The sequence below is a fragment of the Notamacropus eugenii genome, chromosome 5, assembly GCF_028372415.1.
Source record: "Notamacropus eugenii isolate mMacEug1 chromosome 5, mMacEug1.pri_v2, whole genome shotgun sequence".
Lineage (NCBI taxonomy): Eukaryota > Metazoa > Chordata > Mammalia > Diprotodontia > Macropodidae > Notamacropus > Notamacropus eugenii.
In genome coordinates, this window is record NC_092876.1 from 101,298,286 (window position 1) to 101,314,362 (window position 16,077).

General features: G+C 35.5%; 1 long non-coding RNA gene across 1 annotated transcript in view; it reads right to left on the minus strand.

Moving 5' to 3' along the window:
- Positions 1-455: 455 nt before the first annotated feature.
- Positions 456-16,077, minus strand: part of LOC140504948 (uncharacterized) — a 136,648-nt gene continuing 121,026 nt past the window's right edge. The window contains exon 4 of the long non-coding RNA XR_011967288.1: positions 456-4,531. This is a non-coding gene — a long non-coding RNA (uncharacterized lncRNA). The remainder of the gene's footprint in view (positions 4,532-16,077) is intronic.

A 16,077-nucleotide genomic window follows, 5' to 3' on the forward strand; every position in this document is an offset into this window, starting at 1 on the left:
GGAAATTTCCTCAACCAGGAATTCCCTAGGCCATTGAAACCATTTCATATCCCTATTTTACAGATGAGGAAACTGAAATTCAAAAGTTGAGTGACATGCACAAAGGCACACAGACATACATTCTCAGGAGTCGAAACTCCATGCAGGTCATGATACTCCTTGGAATGACAGAAGCAGAAAGTGGAAATTGAGGTACCAAATATTTAATCTTTGAAAGAAGTGAGCACTGTCCAGACAGACAAAGTGAGTGGAAAACATCACCTTCTTAGATGATGCGTACCAGACAGGTATTTTTGCATCTTTGTGTCCTTTGAAGTAGAAAGCTGTGGCTTACCAGAAAAAGAGATACCCAATGCAGTCAAGGACCAGTGTTGTCACATTCCTTGGAAATCACTTATTGGATGTTCCCTTCTTCCCCACAGGGAATCCCACAACTCCCAACCCACCCAAACAGAAAGGAAGCAAAGTCAACAGACTCACTGCTCCTTGTGTCTTGTTCATTTGTTTATTATTAGTCATTTCATTTTGGAATAAAGAGCAGTATCTAGTACTACAACAGCAACAATAAAATATTTTTGCTCTGCACTTGCGATTTCCAGACTGTTACTGATATAACAAATGCCAACTGACAATGTGGAACATTGTTTGCCAGCTCCAAGATATAGCATGAAAAGGAAGTAAAAATATAAAAAATGCAATATCAAGATAGATACTGTGCTCAAGCACAAGCATAGTATATCTCATTAAGGATGGCATTTAGGATATTTTATTTTTTTAAGGCAAACATTTATTGAATGTTTATCTATAAAGAATCTTATGTTTTATTTATCAATTTGAAGTAAAACAAATTTATTTTTATAGCTTATATTTACTTTTAAAATATAAACTTTAAAAAATGAGACATAATGCTCCAATTTTTTAATGTGACATTAAGGTATTCTACCTTATACATATAACTATAACTATACTGGAGGGAAAGAGTGGTAGCTTAGGAACATAAGACCTAAATTATAGTCCCATATTTGCCACTTGCTGAGCGATCTTAGTAAGTCACTTGATTACTTAGTGTTTTCATCTTTTAAATGATAGGGGTTAGGCTAGATAAATTCTAAGGGCCCCTCCCAGTCCTAAAATTCTTTGAGGGAAAACAAGATTTCATATAAACAAAACTAGAAGGGCAGATTGTTAAAGAAACAGAATAAAAATTGACTAAGAAATGTGAAAGCAGGTTAAGGATAATGAAGAACTCAATGATTCCATAAATCTTAAACATGAAATTCATCACTTTTAGGATTTTAATATGAGATAATAAAGGTCCCAGATAGTGTGTGATTACATATGGTTTCTCTTTCATGCAGGCCATGGGCAATTTTTTTAGAGGATGCCATTTCAGTCGTCTGTGAATACCATCCTTTAATGGTTCATTGATCTACAGCCCCTTATTATCTTGTGTTATCAGCATGAAGCCACACACTTACTAGTCATTTTCCATTGGAAATGGAGCAGCCTATTTCCATCTCTGAAAACAGAGGTTGTGCGGCCCAATTAATACAGAGGTACTTAGTCCATGTCAGAGAACATTGAATAACTGTCAAAAAGTGTTTAGCCAATATAATAAGCTGATAGTGCAGATATGACACCCATTCACCACCTCAGGGGCAACCTTCTGAGGTCTCCCCAAGAGGCTTGACTCAATCTATAAGAATTTTGATTGCAGGGAATCTTTCCAAGAGGAGGTTTAGGTGATATGCTGTATCTCTAATTGTCTTAAGGCTACCACAAAAGAAATGCTTGTGTTGGAAATATTTTCATTATGGTTCATTCCCTCCTCTTCCTCTCTCATATTCTCTTTGATGCACTTTCTCCAGCGCTGTCCATCAGATGGACAAAAAGAACACTACAAGGCAGACCTCTTTGTCTCTTTGTAATGAAAGGTAGCTTTTCTTTGGGGGTTAACTTGCTAATGGGAAGTATTCATCAATACTTAATAAAGTAATTTATATCAGACTTTCAGCTGAGGCTCTCAAAGGGTTTTACAAATACTATCTCATAAATCTTTTCCCAAGAACATTATTATTCCATCAAAAGATGGAAAAACTGAGGCACAGAATATTGGATTTTTTCCAAGTCCCACACCAAGCTGGTATCTAGCTAAGAAAAAGCACCCCCACACCCATTTTGCTCCTATAGAGGAATTGAGCAACAGGCCAAACAAAAGGAGATGGGTGTGGTTGGGTTGATGCCTTCCTGCCTCACCTCTAATGGCTGGACTGATTCTGACCTTACCTAGGTAAGGTGGTTCTGAATTAGGGCAGACCCAAGGGATTTGTCTTGTTCCTAGGAAGGTCTCATGATTCTAGTTCAGATGACCCTGACCAGCTTATTTCTAGACCAGAAGTCTTTTAGGAGTCTGTGGAGATTTCTAAGTAGATCTTAACATTTAGGTTTACTACAAGGTGGGCTTGAATAGAGTTCTAGGAAACCTGCATTGTCAAATTACTAGGTCAGTCTTGGAATGCTCGTGTCTTATTCAAACCAAAAACTAGTCTGGATTTTTTCTGGATATTTTCTAGTCCAAGACTTGTGAAACTACCTAATTTATTCTGCTGGAGTTCATACTCACAAGAAAAAACAATTAAAATATGGCAGAGCCACAATTAGAATCACATAAGTCCTAGCAGTAGCTACACTAAAAGACCACTGATGTTGGAACACTATATATCAAAAGCAAAAGAACTGATGCTGTGGCTGAAAATATCATAATCATCAAAATTAAGCATAATCCTGAATGCAAAAAAGGATATTCAACAAATTACCGGACTTTCTGAACTCAATAGAAAATTTGACATACAGGATCCACTAGAAATATAAGGTAAACATCAAAGACTAATTACAAAGACTCAATAAGCATAGACTGTTTACTTTTTATATTAGGAAATGTAAACTATACATCTAAAATTGTAATTAGTAATTAGGTAGTCTGAAAGAAAGATTTGAGTAGATATATATGATATGATTCTAAAAAGTAATACCATCTAGGAAAAGGTAAAAAGAGCAATCATACAGATAAGGTGCAAGAGGAAGAAGTGACAAAGGAATTAAATGGGGGAGGAGGGCTGGTAGTTCTGGAACTCTACTTTCATTAGGAATGGGTTCAAAAGGGAACGATACATATATATCTAGAAGGACATAGAAGTCTTCTAAATTCAGAAAAAAAACAATAAAAAAAAAAACCCCAGGGGTTAGGGAGGGGGGAGAAGACTAGGCAGGGATTTTTAGAGGGAACCCTACTCACATCAGATCTAGGTTAAAGAGAAAACAATATAGGCATTTAGAAGGGAATAAAAGTCTTCCAAATTTATAAAGAAATAAGAGGGTGAGGGAATAGGATGGAGAAGGGGCATGTAGAAGACTGTCCAGATAAATGAGAATGGGATAAAGAGAGAATAGTATATATATGCATATATTTAGAAGGCTATAAAAATCTTCTAAATTCAGATAGAAACGAGAGGGCAAGAGAAAAGTGGGGAGAAGATAAGGGATGGATCTTTGGAGATGGAGTAGATTAAGTAATAGAAAGGCAAGGTATTGGGTAGAAGTAAAGTAGAAGAGTCAGGAGGGATAGGAAAAAGAGACATGCAAACAAAAACTAAAGATAAGGAACACAATTTATTAGGGAAAACACAGGGATAATAATCATGATCTCGGACAAAATTAAAGCTAAAATAGTTTTGGTCAAAAGAGAAAAATAGGGAAACAACACTATATGTCAGACATATTAATCAACATTGCTTTAAACAATTTAAAATAACTAGATTCTATAAGGTTGAAATCTTGCTGTGACATAGAAAATTATGTGATGTATACTTAGAAAAGTCTGGAGAGACTTGAACTTATGAAGGAAGATGTTATCCACCCTCAAAGAAACAGAGGACAAACTAGTATAGTACAGAGTTATCAAGATGCATATATGTCTTATGCATGCATGTCTCTCTGTACATATATGTATATATTTCTGTGCATGTAAACGTGTATATGTGTGTTTATCTCTGTGTTTAATTGTAGTTGTCTTGGGTGGGAGGAATAAGGGGGAAAAAGAACAAAATTAAAAGTGCATAGCAGAAAGCAAAAGAAAACTCACAAGGAAGCAAAGAAGAGATAGATATATCTGAACACAATGTGTAGTATTTATCACATAGGCTTTCTTGAAATGGAAATTTATTGCTATACATTTTTAATTCTTTCTTACATTCTGCTGTGCCAATGGCAATGCTTCTTTTTCTTATTTTGTATTTAAGTTTTACTATTTGAGTTTATAATGTTTCCTTTTCTTTTCTTATCATGTACTTGTTTTAGTATTTAAGTTTAAAATAAATTAATAAAAAACCAAAATTGATCATCCTAAGAAGTTGCCATTTCATTTTTACTGTTGTTCAGTTGTTCCGTCCAGTCCAACTCTTCACGATCTTGTGAACCATGCTTTCTGTGGGATTTTCTTGGCAAAGATAATGGACTGGTTTGCCATTTCCTTCTGTAATGAATTAAAGCAAACAGAGGTTCAATGACTAGTCAGGAGTCACAATGCTAAAAGTTTCTGAGGTCGTATTTGAACTCAGGTCTTCATGACTCCAGGTTCAAAGTTCTATCTACTAAGCCATCCAACTGACTCTTTATAAAATGGGGGGTTATTATTATTATTATTAGAAAGATTTGAATATAAATTAAATTAAATCCTCCCCACTCCCATATCAAAACAACTGCATACAATAAAAACCTAATATACCCTAGTTTTTCCAAGGTAATTAATTGATCAACAAGCCCTTCTTAAGTACCTGCTACGTTCCAAGCAATGTGTTAGACACTGGAGGCACAAAATCATATACGTTGTTATCTTCCTAAACCAAAATTATAACAAGGATCTTTGTTCTCTCAATTGTTTTGATGTCAGAGCATGATATGTAAACAGACATTTATGCACATGTTCTGTGTTGCTGTATTTGTAGACAATTCTAAGAACATTTAAAATAGGCCCCACTTAATTTAATGCAGCTTTTCCAATTAAATAGAATGTAGTCCTCTTTGAAAGCATTATGAACATCTTCTCAACAGATGTGTGTACTTACATTTGTAAATATAGATGTGAGAAAAATCACATTATATCTCTATTTAAAAACTGATATTCCATTTAAATGTACTTTGAAATGTATGTTGTAAAAGGGATGCATTATTTTTTTAATCAAAAATAGGCTTGAATGTGAACTAGAAGTTGGCTAAAACAATTAATAAAGATATAAATTGTGTGGAGATATAAATAATTAAGCAGAAAAGATCTAATAATCACCTAGCTGACAGAAAGGGGAAGGTCTTCTCTACTGAGGACCACCCTGTGTTCACATGGGTAGAAAAACAATGGATGGTGTGGCTACTGCTTTTCCCTTTTCCTATTTCAGTTAAGTCATATGGAGCAAAAAGCCAGTTTCTTCCTCATTCAAAGTGACAGTAAGTGATCAGATAGTGGGATGGGTACAAATTAACAAGATGAGAGCCTGTAGCAATCAAAAAACGCAGAACCTATAACAGAACCTGTAAAAATTCTTTATATTTGGTTGCATCAGATGGGGTTTCATAATGGTACAAAGTTCCCAGCTGATAATTTTTTTAAAAAATTCAAGTAAGTCAGAGTACTCAAACTTGGAGTTCTAACCAGGGCCTGGTTAGCTAATAGCTCAAATTTCTAAAGTACTTTAAGCTTTACAAAGTGCTTTCCTCATAGTGATCCTGGAAAGGAGACTTTGCAAGCATAAGTAGCTGGTAAGATAACCCCAAATTGTAGGAATAATGCTAACAAGGAATATTACAATCCATGGAAGGCTAGTCTTGAAAACCTTAACATATAATGGTGCAATAAAAGTATACAAGCAGATTTGCATAGTTGATGCTCCATGTGTGATTAGTATCTTCCAGGTAATATTTGAGTCATTCTTGCCCATCCTTTTATAAAGATAAATTCTTTTGAATTTATTAGAACCAAAATAAATATTAGCTTGATGAAATGGAACACATGATTACATGCTTGCCTCAGAAGAAGACAAGAAAATGTACCTTCCTACTTTCTTTGAAAAGGCGAGGAATCATGGGTGTAGAATATTACCTATATTGTTGGACTTAGCTGCTGTGTAAGTTAGTTATGAAGACTAGAGATTTAGATTTTAAATCTCTCTTATTTTATTCTTTTTTACAAAGGATTGTTCCTGGGTTGAGGGGAAAGACATAGTTGAAAATGAAGATGAGAGTAAAATGGTAATAGTGAAAAATGAAGGTTTTTGTAAAAATAAGAGATGAGAAACTGAAAATGCATGTGTTTGGGATATTGATGAATATACCAATTTTTCACATTGATAGAAGAAAAAGTTTATTATTTAAGGAATCACTATCATTGTGCTTATCAACACACAGACCAGCTATTTTCTTTAGTTACCTTAGTAAAAACTGTCATTCAGGTCAACACATGCATAAGCATGTGTTGTCTATATGTTTTGAATTGAGAGGAGAGGGCAAGGAAAGACAATAAGCATTCACTAGGCACTGACTATGTGTCAGGCACTGTGCTAAGTGCTGGGGATACAAATATAAGGAACAAAAGAAAGATAATCCATACTCTCATTTAGTGTTTACATTTAGTGCTTACATTTAATTTAATGGAAGTCAACATAGAAAAGGGAGCTAAAAAGCAGGGAGTTTGTGATGAGAAAAAGCAGGATGTTATGAAGCTCAAATGAGATACAGGATGTAAAGCATTTTGTGAATATTAAAGAGATACAAATGCTAGTTATTATTAATATCATTAGTTTATAGTCACCTAACCTTCAATCTGGTGTTGACTTCATTCCCTGAATTTTCTGTACTTCTACTGAGCTCAAGCAATGCTTATTGAACATTTACAGGCATGTGATTATGCATGTTTAACAACCAGTTCCCCAGGGAGGAATAGATAAATAATATAGATATATGTATATATATACACATACATACATATATGCACACTTTTTACTTTAATCTGCATTATTAATATTTTCTTAAGTCTATATAATCAATACCACAATACATAAGGCCCTGATTTGTAGTAACACTGATTTCTGATGCATAAATGCTCACTCTGAACCAGTAGAGCTTTCCAACTGACTGATAGTGACAGAGTTTGACAGAAGTCAACTGGAACTCCAAACAAAGTATACCCACAGTCTTATTGTCCAGACATAAATTCAGGTCAGAAACTTGCTAATCTAGGACTAGGGAGGTAACAATCAGACTTTGCCCTGGATCAGACCATTTGGGTAGCACTGAAAACTTGCAAGTCTTCAGTCTAAGCTGAATCAGAAAACTTGGAATAATGCAATAAATAGTCCAAGGAAACATCAGCAAGACCAATTTTCACATTCTCTCCAGAAGTTCACAGAGCCTGGATCAAACATCAAATCTGAAGTCAGGAAGTAGGCTGAAATAATAAACAAATAGAATCTTACCCCAAAAATATCTATCAAGATGATAGGAATGCATGAGACACAAACCCAGAAGAAGATAATGACTAGAAAACATAAATACACATACACACACAAATACATACACACACTTAGTGCTTGGGCACAAATTCAACTAGAACTCCTGGAAGTGATTATGCAAGGGTTTTTTTAATTTATTTTTTATTTTTTTAAAGGTTTATTTATTTATTTTTAGTTTTCAAGATTCATTTCCACAAAATTTTGAGTTCCAAATTTTCTCCCCTTCTCTTCCTTCCCCCACCCCATAACACCTTGCATTATACATCTGATTACCCCTTCACTCAATATGCCCTCCCTTCTATCACACCCCTCCCTTCCCTTATCCCCATCTTCTCTCTTTTCTTGTAGGGCAAAATAGATTTCTATACCCCATTACTCATATTTGTTATTTCCCAGTTGTATGCAAAAACTTTTCTCAGCATTTGTTCCCAATACTTTTAATTTCAATTTCTTACCCTTCCTCCCTCACTATCCATCCCCACTGAGAAGGCAAGCAATTAAGTATAAGCTATGTATGTGTAGTTTTTCAAAAGACTTCCATAATACTCATGTTGTGTAAGACTAACTGTATTTCCCTCCTTCCTATCCTGCTCCCATTTATTCTATTCTCTCTTTTGACCTTGTCCTTCCCCGTAAGTGTTTATTTCTAATTACTCCCTTCTCCCATTTGCCCTCCCTTCTATCATCCCCCTCACCCTACTTGTCCCCTTCTCACCTACTTTCCTGTAGTGTAATATAGATTTTCATACCAAATTGACTGAGTATGTTATTCCCTCTTTTAGCCAACTGTGAAGAGATTAAGCTTCACTTTTTCCTCTCACCTCCTCCCTTTCTTTTCTATTGAATATGCTTATTCTTGCCTCTTTTATGTGTGATAATTTGCCCCATTTCATTTCTCTTTCTCCCAATATATTCTTCTCTCACCTCTTAATTTTATTTTTTTAGATATCATCCCTTCTTATTCAACTCACCTTGTGCTCTCTGTCTATGTGCATGTGTGTGTGTTTGTGTGTGCATGTGTGTGTGTGTATAATCCCTCTAGCTACCAAAATACTGAAAAAAGTCTCACGAGTTACAAATATTGTCTTTCCATGTAGGAATGTAAACAGTTCAACTTTAGTAAGTCCCTTATGACTTCTCTTTCCTGTTTACCTTTTCATGCTTCTCTTGATTCTTGTGTTTGAAAGTCAAATTTTCTATTCAGCTCTGAACTTTTCATCAAGAATGATTGAAAGTCCTCTGTTTCATTGAATGACCATTTTCCCCCTGAAGTATTATACTCAGTTTTGCCAGGTAGGTGATTCTTGGTTTTATTCCTAGTTCCTTTGACTTCTGAAATATGATATTCTAAGCCCTTTGACCCCTTAATGTAGAAGCTGCCAGATCTGTGTTATCCTGATTGTATTTCCACAATCCTCAAATTGTTTCTTTCTAGTTGCTTGCAATATTTTCTCCTTGACCTGGGAACTCTGGAATTTGACTACAATATTCCTAGGAGTTTCTCTTTTTGGATCTCTTTCAGGAGGTGATCAGTGGATTCTTTCAATATTTATTTTACCTTCTGGTTCTAGAATATCAGAGCAGTTTTCCCTTGAAAATTTCATGAAAGATGATTTCTAGGCTCTTTTTTTGATCATGGCTTTCAGGCAGTCCCATAATTTTTAAACTGTCTCTCCTGGATCTATTCTCCAGGTCAGTTGTTTTTCCAATGAGGTATTTCACATTATCTTCTATTTTTCCATTCTTTTGGTTTTGTTTTGTAATTTCTTGGTTTCTCATGAAGTCATTAGCTTCCATCTTCTCCATTCTAATTTTTAAAGAGCTATTTTCTTCAGTGAGCTTTTGAACGTCCTTTTCCATTTGGCTAATTCTGTTCTTTAAAACATTCTTCTCCTCACTGGCTTTTTGAACCTCTTTTGCCATTTGAGTTAGTCTTTTTTTTAAGGTGTTAATTTCTTCAGCATTTATTTGTATCTCCTTCAGCAAGCTGTTGATTTGCTTTTCATGCTTTTCTTGCATCACTCTCATTTCTCTTCCCAATTTTTCCTCCACCTCTCTTACTTGATTTTCAAAATCCTTTTTGAGCTCTTCCATGACCTGAGACCACTGCATATTTATTTTGGAGTTTTTGCATGCAGAAGCCTTGAGTTTTAGGTCTTCTTCTGAAGACCTAAATTGTTCCTCCTCATCTGAAAGTATGGAAGAAAATACCTGCTCACCAAGAAAGTAACCTTCTATTGTCTTATTCTTTTCCCCATTTTGGGGGCCATTTTCCCAACCAGCCACTTGACTTTTGAGTTCTTTGTCAGGGCTGAGATTCAGATCAGCTGCTCAATTCCCCCAGGGGCTCTAGGGGGAGGACTCCAAAAATGGAAGCTGCAGCTGCAGTGACTGCTGCTGGGGTCCAGACTGTGCTCCCCTCTCTTGGGTGACTGAGTTCTCCTTCTGACCTTTGAAGATGTCTGTGGCATTTGTGGTTTGAGCAATCTGGGAACTGCTGCTGCCAGTGGCTCCCTAAAGTCTCTTCAGGGTCCTATCCCTGCCATGTCAGGCTGTGCTCCATGTTTCCTAGGCTGTGCTGTGTTGTAAGTTTTTTTTTTTTAAAGAATTTAAAATGTATAGGAGTAGCAAAATTGAGGACTAGCTATATTCTCTGATTCCCATGATCTCTCAAACTTCTCAAAAAGAGAAATTATGCACCAAAGATAAAGCAAATTCAACTATCTCCAGGAGTTTAAAATGTTTTTATAAATGAAATGAGAGAGCTAAAGTAAAAAATTGGAAAAGAAAGAGAATGTAAAAGAATTAGAAAAATAATTAAGAGCTTGCCACAAAATGTGCAAAACATTGTTCAAACAACAAACTCCACAAAAAGTTGAATGAACCAAATCAAAACTAAGGGCTCCATGAAACAGCAGGAAACTTTAAAAATAAAATGAAAAGACTGAAAAAAAACCAAGAAATGTATCTCACAGCAAAAAAGAACTGAGTTGAGGGGAAAAATTATCAAGCAGAGAAAATTTAAGAATCATTGAATTACCTGAAAACCATGACTAACAAAAAAGAGTCTAAGGAAGTTACAAAAGAAAAGTGCAAAGATCTCTTTGAATCAGAGAGAAGAATGGAAATACAGTCTACCAGTCATCTTCTGAAAGAAACTCCAAAGTGAAAACTTCTAGGAACATTATAGCCCCAAATCCAAAACTTCCAGGTCAAATAAAAAAAATTACTGCAAGCAGTCAGAAGTAAATAACTCAAGTACCAAGGAGTCAGTCAGGATCACGTGATATCACACACACTCACAATAGTAGTTACCATTACAAAGAAGTGGAGACTTTGGAATATAATATTACAGAATACAGACTATATAAGCTTACAACCAAGAATAATTAACCCATCAAGACAGTGTATAATCTTACAGAGGAAAACAGACCTTTCATGAAATGAAGTACTTCCAAACTTTCCTGATGAAAAGGCCAGAGCTGTGTAGAAACTTCAAAGTGCAAACACAAGATTTAAGAAACACATAAAAAGGTAAACATGAATGAACAATCATAAAGGGCTAAACAAGGATAAATTATTTATATTCTATGGGGAGATGATACATGTGTCCCCTCTGAACCATATCATCAGGAATCATAGAGGGAGACTAAATAGACAGGGGAACTGGGAAGTGTTCTGTTATAACTTGATTATCATAAAAGGAGAAGAGAATGGAACTGGAGAAAGTATGATGGGGTGGATAGAGGAAGGTTAGAGAAAATTATCTGACATAACAAGGGTAAACAAGTAGAAAACAATACTAATGAAAAGAAAGGGGTGAGGGGATAGGGGAAACTTGAACCTCACTCCCATCTGAACCAATCAAAGAAAACATAAAGAGTGGGGTACAGAAATACAGTTAACTCAAAAGAGTGAGAGGAGGAAACTGACAGAAGGGAAAAGTGGAATAAGAGGGAATGTAGACTAAGGGAGGGATTAGTCCTAGGCAAAATCAACTCTAAGAATATACAAAAATATTTATAGCAGCTCTTTCATCGTGGCAAAAAATTGAAAACTGAGAGGGTAGCCATCATCTGGAGTACAGCTATTCATCTGAGGGTAGATGTGATGGGATACTCTTATACCATAAGAAAAGATGCAAGGAATGATTTCAGAGAGATCTGGGAAAACATGTATGAACTGATGCAGAGTGAGTAAGCAGAACGAGGAGAGCAATTTGTTCAATTGCAACAATACTGTAAAGACAAACAATTTTGAAAGATTCACAGAATCTTATCAATACAATGACCAAGCATGATTCCAGAGAACTAATGATGAAACATTTCACCTACATCCTGAGAGAGAGGTGAAAGACTCAAAGTACAAAATGAGACTGTTTTTTTGACATGGCCAATGTGGAAATTTATTTTCCTTGACTATCCATGTTCATAACAGGGGATTTGTTTTTCTTTCTTCCTCAGTGGCAGTGGGGACAAGGTGGGTTACAGTCAAACAACATTAATTTTTCCTGCTTGAAAAAAATATATATAAAATGTTAAGAGAAAAACTGTATCAGAATTGGGGATATGCAGAAGTGAACGGAAGGAAAAGACTTTAATGTGAGATTGTACAATTCTAGGTGTAAAAGAAATCATTGTTATAGTTACTGTCCTGAATTCACTTGCTTATTTAGCAAATGAATAAATTCATTAAGTGCTTTATTTTTTATGTTTATGTTTCCCTTTTTATGTTTCTCTTAACTCTTATGCTTATACTTTGAAGTTCCTACACAGCTTTCATCTCTTCCTCAGGAAAACTTATAAATACTTTCATGCAGTCTATTTTTCCTTAGGATTATACTCAGTTTTGCTGGATAAATTATTCTCGATTGTAAGTTATTTGCTTTGCTACTTCCAAGCTTCCCACTTTTTTATACTTGTGGCTGCTAAATCTTTGTGATTCTGACTGTGTCTCCTGGGTATTTGAATTCTTTCTTTCTGGCCACATGCAATAAATTCATCAAGTACTTCATTAAATGCTTACTGTAATAGGAGACTAGGACATGTACTTCACCATCATGGAGCTTACAGTCTAGAAGGAAATATAAAAAATATGCAAACAATTATAATACAACATAAGAACACTTCAGTGCTTCAAAAGATCCATGATTTTATTAGGGTGGATCCAGGTCCCCACATACTTTGGTAAATAATAAAAATCACCTGGCAGTCAGTGTTCTGATGATAAACCAGAATGAACCTAGGCTAATCATATGAAAACAAATGTGTTTGTTGAATTAAGGTGAATGGAGTATATATTTAATTAATTAATTCAATAAATGTGACATTCATTCAATAAAAGTGGCATATACTGGCTATATGACCCAAAGCAAGTCACTTAACCTTTACATGATCTAGGTAATTCTCTAAGGCACCAAGATGCAGAGAAAGTGGCAACCTGCATTGGTATAAGAAATATCCTTATACCCATGAAATCACAGATATAATTCCTATTCAATAGTTATTCACTGAGTACTTTTTCTTCTACTAAAATTCTGCTCCAATATCTTATTGAGTCATAGAGGTGAACAAAGATACTCAAAGGCTATGTCAGGGAATTGTAAGCTCTAACAGGTCCTAGCAAGCTGAACAGGCTTCAGATATGGGCCTCGTCATGGCCTATGCCTACTATATGAAGACTATTCTGGATAAACTTAGTTAAAGTTCATCACCAATTTGTCCATAGGTTAATGAATTTTTGGTCATAATAACTCTTTAAAACCATCCATAATGTTATAGAAGGATTGCAATCTACAAGGGGAAAGAGAATATTCATGTTAATGAAGTTACAGATCTTAAGTGCCCACTATGTGGGAAGGGGGAAATGTGTACTTAAGTGAATGCCTACATATAGCACTTGGCACTGTGTCAGGTAGGCACCAGAGATTACAAAGATAGCTACTTAAAGTCTTTCCAGCTTGGTTTGCCCTGATAGAGTTTTAAGAGCCCAGAGACATCTCCAGACCATGGTGAGAGAAAAGGGTAGAGATTCATTGGAAGACTCAATGAATACATAGACATGTATTAAGTGCCTACAATGTGTCAGGTAATGTCCTGAGTGCTGGGTATGTAAAAAGAAGTAAAAGACAGTCTCTTCCCTCAAGGAGTTTATAATCAAATGGGGGAGACTGATAATAATAGCTTATATTTATATATCATCTTAGAATTAAAAATATGTTACATATGTCATTTTAATTGATCCACACAAGAAGCCTGTAAGTTAGGTAGAACAAGTGTTAATTTTCTCCCTCTCCCCACCCTCTATCTTTTTTGGAGATTAGGAAAAAGAAATATAGAGAGCTTAAATGACTTACCCAAGGTCACACAGCTAGTAAGGGGTAGAAGCAGGGGCTCCTAATCAGATTTTTCTGACACTAAGTTGGATACTCTTTACAAAGAGCTCTCAATACAAAGTCTCATGGGAGTTCAGATGATGGAAAGATTGCTTGGGGATATGGGTAGGAAGGTGTTTTGGAGGATAAGCTCATGAATATGCTGCCATTTGAACTAGGTCTTGAAACACGGGGAAGAATCAGACAGGTAAAAGTAAGAATAGAGGGTGTTCTAGATCAAAGAGCATGAGTGAAGGTACAGTGGCAGGAATGTGGTGAATATATGTGAAAATCATTGAGTGCTGCCTGTTCTCACTAAAATTTCCTTAGTACCTTTTTTCTCCTCATTTTTTGTGGCATGTGGGGACAAAAAGAGTGAAGACCCCCTCCCAAACCTTCTTTTGCAGCTTTTTAAGTTTTCTGTTCTATATACTCCTATGAGGTATATAATACACACTAGCACCATTACCTGAATTCTACAGATAAGGAAACTGAGGCTCAGTAACTTGCCCAGTCATAAGTTTAGTAAATGGGAAAGGTAAAATTCTAATCTTAATCCTTTTAATAGAAGGCCTACATTTAATAGAAGTGCAGTCTCTCTCCACTACATTTCATTGATGCTCCACAAGAAAATATTGCTGCAATGATTTTGGAATGCAAAGTTGGAAGGCAGTCTTAGAGAGATGACTTGACCCATTTCAGACAGATAGTGAGCTTGGAGTCAGGATCCAAACCCATGTTCACTGATTCCAAATTCAGCGTTAAATGTACTACTATATGAACAATTTCTAATTTAAAACAAATTACTGAAGATTACCTTTAAAGACACCATTGTGGACAGATCGTAGTGCTCAATATTAAACTGTCCTTACATATAGAAATAAAATAAAGACATACTTTACCTACGTCCCCTTCAATAGATCATTTCCTTGGACTTCACGTCCTCATTTGTAAAATAAAGGATTTGAACTAGATGGTGTTATTCAAATTCATATGTCCCTATGAAAGTAGGCAGCTCTGGAATCAATCACAAAAGCCCCAGAACACTTTCACCTGAAAGATTTTCATGACAGACATTACTGCTGCAATATACAAAATTCTGCCACCCTAAGATTGATCTGGGAAAATGTTTGAAGTAGTGGGACTATACCTCTGCCATCTGTTAAACACATTGCTGATGAATGTCTATTGATAAACTGACATATTTTGTGCTCTGAGTTATTTCTTCATCTTAATTGGGTATATGATCTCTCTTCACTGATGTATTGTTTGCTGTTAATATACACCAAACTCCACCCTTCCCCCACACCGCCCAGTTCCAATGAGTCAAGATACTTTGGGAACACTACTATGTAGTAAATCACAGCTAGCAAAAGTGGAAAGCTCACAAAAGCATTCATCATCCAGGCACAACCTGAGACATCCCTGAATAAGCAACTTGTCTCAGGTATGACTCTGGACTTACCCCAGCAGAGTTGTCCTTCTCTACTTCAAGTTAGCTTAGGCATCAGGATGAAATGTTAGATTATAGATGTATATACTGGACTATAAGAAATGACAGTTCCTAAACACACTTGCTGGCAACTCTTGGGATTGTATTTTAGTTTTTAGAAAGTATAAAAATGTAACAGATTAAAGTTGTACAGATTCATTGTACAGTCTCATAGTGTGAGGTAAAAAAAAAAAAATGCTAACACAATATTTGCAAAAAGAACATTCACAAATTTCCTCTAAACTCTGCCAGTCAATTTTTTCCTCTAAAGTTTCTCGGAGATATTTCATAATACAGTTTGAGTTTCTAAAGTTGGATCATAAGCAGGGGTGTGCTGGAGCCAGTTTGAGCTGACTCAAGAGCAATGTAAATTTTTAATGTGAACATTTATGCCTTGGAAAGCAGTAAACATTACAAATCAGGGCTTAGTTTATTGTTTTGTTCATTGTCTAGACTTAAGAAAGTGAAATAGAAAATATATCAATGAAGATTAAAGTTAAAAGTGTATTGCGTATGCATTATTTTTTTCTCCAGATAGCCAGTTGTTAAACTTTTAATAGTATAGCATTGATAAAGGAGTCATTCTTCAAAGCTGGATTTCCTGTGTTGGCCTAAGTCTCAGTATAGCCTCCTGCTAATTTGCATAAAGTGAT